We start from the raw sequence: 6,128 nt of genomic DNA, 5'->3' as shown, positions 1-6,128 counted from the left end.
AGAACACCAACATATATACACACACACACACACACACTTATAAGGACATGCTTGCATAACCAAATTAAACATCCGCTTACACAGGTGGCTACTGCAACCATGGCATTTGCACACACCAAAGTAAACTATTACATGCATAATTACATAGGTGGCTACTACACACATGACATTTCCACACACACCAATAAAGTAAACTATATATTACATGCATGATTAACTAGCATAAACGATCATCTGATCATCATCTACTTCTTGTGATGCTTGCTCTTCTTGTGGCTCGATCCAGGCTCGGCGATTTGGGTAACGAGGCACTTCCTCATCTCAACGATGCGCCTGTGCATCTCGTAGCATGTGTACTAGCTCTTGGCCGCGAACCTGAGGTGAGGTTCATCCAATTGCTGCATCCAGGCCTTGTGCCAGGATACGGGACTTGTTCTCTGGGCATCCTGCTTCATCTTTTCGTAGTAGGGGTCGATGATGGCCGAGGGGAGTTCGACGAGGGAGTCCTACTTCGTGCTGCCCCAGACCCTGTAGTGGTCACGGATTTCGACAAGCTTCTTGCAGGCCAAGCCCGTAACACTGAGCGCATTTACATCGTCTTTGGTATCCACCATGGCAAACTTGTAGTCGGTGCTGTTGACAAACCTGTTGAAACGGTCACAAGGCTATGTGGCCATGCAGTAGTGGTAGATGAGGACATGATGGCGCACGCACAACTGGGCAACAGCAACCTTCTGATCTATGTTGGGATGACCGACAGTGTACTGGAGGTCGATGCCGACCACCTTGTACTTGTCTCCAGCAAGCAACTACTCAACGCTGTTGATGTAGTCATCCACCACGGCTGGGTCGATGGTGTACACCACCGAGAGATCCGTCTCCCTCGCGTCGGTCTGTACTCCATGCTCGCCGAACTCCATTGGAGCGCCGCTGGACATCCCCTCTCTATGTGTCGTCGTGGGTGTGCTTGTTGTGTTGGGGGCAAGATCGAAAGGTTGAAGAGACTAAGGTTATAATGGTCGCGGGAATTAAAGGGGAAGCCGGACGGCCAGGAATATCGGCAGGCCCTGATGGCAGTTCTAATTTGCAGCGCGTAACTCCATCGTGCCGCACGTAACTGCATTGCATGGCAACACGCGCGGCGCAACCACATGCATATGGGGCCCCCAACGTGATCGTGCGCCCGCCCAACGCTGGCAGAGCACGCGCGAATGGACGCGAGCAGAGCGCTGCGCGGTCGCCTGAAGGAAAAGCTGTCCACAAACCGACGGATGCGAGCAGAGCGCGCCAATGGGCGCGACAGAGCGCGTCACGGCGCCTAACAGTGAGCACATCGCGCTGTGGCGCCTAACGGCGAGCAGAGCTTGCCGAGGGACGCGAGCAGAGGACGGCACAGTGATACGTGGAAAATAAGACGAACTGTGCGAGCGATGTCGGAGACATCAAGCACGAATCATATTAGAGTTGCGTGTGCGATACGTGGCAGAAAATTGATCCATCAGAGCTGTTTGTGATGGAATAAGCCGTGTGTGTTGCGGGCAAACGCCTGCTGGTGTATAACCTTAAATTTAACCAAAAAAGTGTTAATGCATGTTACAAAAATTGTATAGTTGGAAACTATGTTCAAATACGACTCCAACGATATAATCTATGGCGACATGCATTCGTATTTTATTAGTTAAATCCTACTTATAAAACAGGATGGGGTATAGTTGGTAATTAAATTGCAAACATTTTTTATTAACTGTATGTGTACGTGTCCTCTCGTCCTCCTCTCACACGTCTTGTCACCCCGCTGCCGCAGAAGGCTTACAGCGCAAGCTTGCGCAACGCGCGGGGGTGTTCTTTTGGCCAAACTGTGGCGCCAATGAATCGTCGGTGAGCCCGTTCCCGCGCAAGCTTCCCCCCGACTCGGTGAAATCCCCCAAAATCTCAATGCTTACCGGCCTGCTATAAAAACCCTCACAGCCGGCGAGTCCAGCGTCGCATTTTCCCCTCCCTCCCTGTAGCTTATCTCGTCTTCTGCTCCCACAATCGCCAATGGCACCAGTCCGTCGTCGCCGCTCAGCCACTCCGCCGTCATCAGAGGACAGCTCCAGCAGGGAGGCTACACCGCGGCGGCGGCGCAGTCCCCAGCGTAGTGTAGTGCGAGTGGCGTCCCTGTTGCGTGTGCGCGGAACACCCACCACACACTCCGCCGCCGCTGCCCGTCGGCAGCTGTTGCTGGCCACCGTTGCCGCCACACCACCGTCGAAAGCCAGGGCCATCTCCCGCTCTGCCGCCGCGGCCTGAAGGCGGGAGGTGGCCGTCGTGGCCGCCACCCCATTGCCGGCCACCATGGCCATCACCCGCTCTGCTACCGCGGCCCGAAGGCGGGAGGTGGCGGTCGTGGCCGCCACGCCATCATCGGCCACCGTGGCCGCCAGCCCACCGTCGACCGCTGGGATCATCACCCGCTCCGCCACCGCCGCTTGAAGGAGGGAGGCGGAGGTGGAGGACCGCATGTGCGTCAGCGAACTTGCGCGCTACATCGAGTTCCTGCGGGAGGAGGAGGAGCGCCTCGTCAAGCACGCAAAGAGCTTACCACAGCCGCGGCCGCAGCACACACTGACGCAGAGGCGAGGAATCAGGAGATCTACAAGTAGTCCGGCCGCTTTGAGTGGGATCGTCTGGAGCGGCAGTGGGCGTTCGAGCTGGAGACCTTCGCTGAACGTGCAAAAGCGACAGACACCGTATTTGTAACGCCCACGATGCGGCTATATCTCCCACGTGTCGAAGCACGACCTAGAGGCATAACCGCATAGTGGTTTTGTCGCAAGAAGGGTCATCTTCACACAATCCCATGTAATGAACAAGAATGGGATAAAGAGTTGGCTTACAATCGCCACTTCACACAATACATAAATATCATCATACATCATCCAAAATACAATCATATAGACCGGCTACGGTAAAAATCCAGATGAAAATAAGACAACCCCAAATGCTAGATCCCCGATCGTCCCAACTGGGCTCCACTACTGATCATCAGGAAAAGACACATAGTAACGACCACGTTCCTCGTTGAACTCCCACTTGAGATCGAGGCCATCGTCTGCACTGGCATCGTCGGCACCTGCAACTGTTTTGGAAGTATCTGTGAGTCACGGGGACTCAGCAATCTCACACCCGCGAGATCAAGACTATTTAAGCTTGTAGGAAAGGATGGTGCAAAGAGGTGGAGCTGCAGCGGCAAAAGCATATATGGTGGCTAACTTGCGCATATGAGAGCGAGAAGAGAAGCAACGGAACGGACGTCATCTAGCAATGACCAAGAAGTGATCCTGAACACCTACTTACGTCATACATAACACTGACTGTGTTCACTTCCCGGACTCCGCCGAGAAGAGACCATCACGGTAACACACGCACTTGGTGTATTTTAATTGGGTCAAGTGACAAGTTATCTACAACCGGGCATTAACAAATTCCCATCTGCCTCATAACCGCGCGCACAGCTTTCGAAAGATAATACCCTACAGGGGTGTCCCAACTTAGCCCATCATAAGCTCTCACGGTCAACGAAGGATAAACCTTCTCCCGGAAAGACCCGATCAGTCTCGGAATCCCGGTTTACAAGACATCTCGACAATGGTAAAACAAGACCAGCAAAGCCACCCGAATGTGCCGACAAATCCCGATAGGAGCTGCACATATCTCGTTCTCAGGGCACACCGGATGAGACATCCTATGAGTAAAACCAGACCTCGAGTTTCCAGGAGGGGGCCCCGCAGTTTGCTCAGTTCGGACCAACACTCGAAGGAGCACTGGCCCGGGGGGGTTAAAATAAGATGACCCTCGGGCTCGCGAAAACCCGGGGGAAAAAGGTATAGGTTGCAAATGGTAAAACCAAGGTTGGGCCTTGCTGGAGGAGTTTTATTCAAGGCGAACTGTCAAGGGGGTCCCATAAATCACCCGACCGCGTAAGGAACGCAAACTCAAGGAACATAATCCCAGTATAACAGTAACTAGGGCGGCAAGAGTGGAACAAAACACCAGGCATAAGGCCGAGCCTTCCACCCTTAACCAAAATATATAGATGCATTAATTAAATAAGAGATATTGTGATATCCCAACATATCCATGTTCCGACATGGAACAAACTTCAACTTCACCTGCAACTAGCAACGCTATAAGAGGGGCTGAGCAAAAGCGGTAACTTAGCCAAACAACGGTTTGCTAGGAAAAGGATGGTTAGAGGCTGACATGGCTAAAAATAGGAGACATGATATAGCAAGTTATAGGTAGCGGAGCATGGCAATAGAGCGAACAACTAGCATAGCAAAGATAGAAGTGATTTCGAGGGGTGGTCATATTGCCTGCAAGATTCTCAGAGTTGTCGAAAGCTTGATCCTCGTAAGCGTACTCGACAGGTTCCTCGTTCACGAACTCGTCTCCCGGCTCTACCCAAGACAAGAACACAAGCAAACGGAACCACAATCAACAACGAGAAATGCGCAAACACCATGATGCAAAACATGTATGATATGCAAGATATGATATGCGACGCATATGCGTGCTCCGGAAGGAAAATGATGAACATGGCAGTAACATGGCAAACCAAGCATGCCACTGGAAATATGAGATGATTTCGGTCGAAATCGATATAAAGATCACCGGAATCGGATGCACGGTTTGCAAATGGCAAGCAAAACAAGAATGACACTAAACTGCGATAAACAGCAAGATAGCACTTAAAATGCAACAAACAACAAAGCTACAGCACCCCAACATAGCAACAAATCATATGGCAGTAATCTACAGGCGATGCTTGACAAAAGATGAACACTGAGCTACGGCTAGTTCACAACATATCAAGCTCAAACAAACATGGCAAAAGTGCAAAAGATTACAGGTTCACAGACTTAGTGAAAAACTGGACATGGCAGAAAACAGCATCAGGTAGCAATGTTCAGAGCACGAAATCAACATGCTACAAGAACTTAACATAGCAAAACAAGGCATGGTAGTGTTCTACTAAATGCACATGACAAAAGTCCCTTACTGACCATAAGACAAAAAGGACAAGAAAATATGATGGCAAGCATGTAAACATAGAAAGTTTCGTTATCAGGTTTCAGACTTAGCAGAAATCAGAGCATGGCAGAAATATTAATATGTAGGCCTTTTTGTGAGCTTGATGCACTCACTACAGAGCAATGCATGACAAACCAAGCATACCTACAGCAAGATGGCATCTTTATGAAGCTAACCATGGCAATAACAAATACATAGCATGTATGGATCAACTACAATAAGCTTGGCAAAAATGCATGTCATGTTAAGAATCTGCCAGAAATATTTTATAGCAAAGGTAGAGGAAGATTGAGTCATGCTATGTTACTCTAAAATTCCAAACAATTCCAGGAATTGATCAATTACAACTATAGCTACAAAACATTCTCACTGAACATCTCCAAAATATGCATGGATCTCTCTGTAGCGGCAAGTTTACATGGCAACAAAATTACAGCAGACAAGGACTTAGAGAAATCACCAAGTCCCTGAAATCAGAAATATTACGGGGCCTACTTTGCATGCTTGTGCTAGTCACCACAGAGATCACAAAAATGCATGGACTATACCACTGGAAAGATGGCATGGCATACTTCAAAACACATGTAGAGCTCATGCTCAAACGATGCACAGATTAAATGATACAAAAATGACAAATCTCCAACTTCTGATAAGAACCAGAGATTAACAGCAACTAGCCCTCTTCCAACGAATATTTGGGAATCAAGATGACCTCTAATGAAAATGGTGCAATTGAACAAAATGAAGAGCATCACGAGGCGAACAATTGGACATATTACACGCGCGAATCGGAGCTACATGCAAGAAGTTATCGCATCGGGAACAGGAGCATATGCTGAGGAAAATTAGGACTTAGAAAAAAACGAAGGCTAGGAAAGTCAACGGGGGGGAGCTGTACCAGATCGGATCGAGCGAACTCGCTCGAGCTGCCGACGGCGACGGCGAGGCAGGGGCCGGCGGGCCTGGCCGGAGGAGGAGAAGGGCGAGGCGGCGGAGGAGGGGCGCCGGCGGCGGGGCCGGAGGAGGCGGCCCGGGGCGGCGGGCACGGCGCC

The sequence above is a fragment of the Triticum aestivum genome, chromosome 4D (assembly GCF_018294505.1).
Source record: "Triticum aestivum cultivar Chinese Spring chromosome 4D, IWGSC CS RefSeq v2.1, whole genome shotgun sequence".
Classification (NCBI taxonomy): domain Eukaryota; kingdom Viridiplantae; phylum Streptophyta; class Magnoliopsida; order Poales; family Poaceae; genus Triticum; species Triticum aestivum.
Note: the sequence above shows the minus strand (reverse complement) of the source record.